At 44.9% G+C, this 1511-nt stretch overlaps 1 pseudogene; it reads left to right on the top strand.

Annotated features, from left to right (window-relative positions):
- Positions 1 to 503: 503 nt before the first annotated feature.
- LOC136388056 (ATP synthase F(0) complex subunit B1, mitochondrial pseudogene) lies at positions 504 to 1308 on the top strand (annotated as a pseudogene).
- Positions 1309 to 1511: the final 203 nt, after the last annotated feature.

Below are 1511 nucleotides of genomic sequence, written 5' to 3'. Positions count from 1 at the left end.
AAGTCATTGATTTGCTCATTTCCACTTTGCCCTGTAAATAAAGAAGGATGTGGTTTTGGGCAGCAGCCGTGTTTTCTCTCTCTGAGAGGGCAGAAATTTCTGCTAGCGGTAATAATTGCAAAGGTCTCCCGAACCTATCTTTTATATTCTTTAATTCTTTAATTCTATTTTCTCTAATTCTGTGCCATTCCTGCTTGGGACCTGAATGTACTCGTCACAGCTGGCCCGCGGCAGTTCACCACGCTAAGTCGAGTCTCCAACTGTCACCATTTGCCCCCAATACCTTCTTGCACCTCCCCCAACCCCTTTCCTTCTGGTAATCAGCATACTGTTATCTGTGTCTATGAGTTGTATTTTTTCCCCTTAATCTCATCACCCTTTTCACTGAGCTATATTTTGTTCTCTTGAGGAAGCTGCTCCAGAAAGCAATTGCAGCAGCAGGCATGGGTTATCTGCAGAAATCCAAAGGCCCATCCATGTCACTGGGACACCAAGACGGCTGAGCAGACCCTCGCTGACCATGCTGTCTCAGGCGGTATTCTCCGCTGCCGCCACAGCAGCCCCCTCTCTGAAGAACGCAGCCCTCCTCGGTCCAGGGGCATGGCTGGCCACAAGGACTGTTCACACGAGTCAGCCAAGTCTTGCCCCTGTACCACCTCTTCCTGAATATGGAGAAGTTCATCATGGGCTGACCCCTGAGGAAGTCTTCCAGTCCCTTTACCATAAAACCAGTGTAACAGGACCCTATGTATTTGGAACTGGCTTGTTCTATATTTTCTATCCAAAGCAATATGTGTGAGTTCTCCAGAAATCATCTCTGCCATATTAACAATAGGGTTGATTGTCTATGTGATTAAAAAATATTATGCCTCTATTGGGGAATTTGCTGATAAACTCAATGAGCAAAAATTACCGAATTAGAAGAAACGAAACAGACTTCCATCAAAAACACCCAAGATGCAACTGATCTAAGAGAAGTCCCAGCAGGTGCTGGTTCAAAAGCACCACTACCTTTTTGATGTCCAGGGGAATGATATTGCTATGGCCTTGGAGGTTACTTACTGGAAACAGCTGCAGAGCGTTCACAAGGAGGCAAAGAATCACCTGAACTATATCATATCTCTGTGCAACATATGATGCATCGAAAGGAACAAAAGCACATGATAAAATGGGTGGAGAAGCATGTGGAGCAGAGCATCTCTGCACAGCAGGAAAAAGGGGACAAATGCCAAGTGCACTGCAGATCTAAAGCTGCTTGCAAAGAAGGCTCAGCACAGCCAGCTCTGTGAAAGCATCTATCCCGATTGAGACAGCTAGATTGACTGACTAGATGGAAACTGGCTGTGTGACAAAACCTTTCTGCAAAACCACTTACTGGAGTTACAGTTTACCCCACCAAAAAATAAAAAGCTTGAATTTCATCTCATGAGAAAATGAAAACATTCTGTTTACCAGTGGGGGCAAAAAGAAATCCAAAGGCAATTACTGCCCAGATTTATTTCTGTGACTGG

Source organism: Saccopteryx leptura, chromosome 1 (assembly GCF_036850995.1).
Source record: "Saccopteryx leptura isolate mSacLep1 chromosome 1, mSacLep1_pri_phased_curated, whole genome shotgun sequence".
NCBI classification, from domain to species: domain Eukaryota; kingdom Metazoa; phylum Chordata; class Mammalia; order Chiroptera; family Emballonuridae; genus Saccopteryx; species Saccopteryx leptura.
This window is presented reverse-complemented; position numbering and strand designations above follow the sequence as displayed.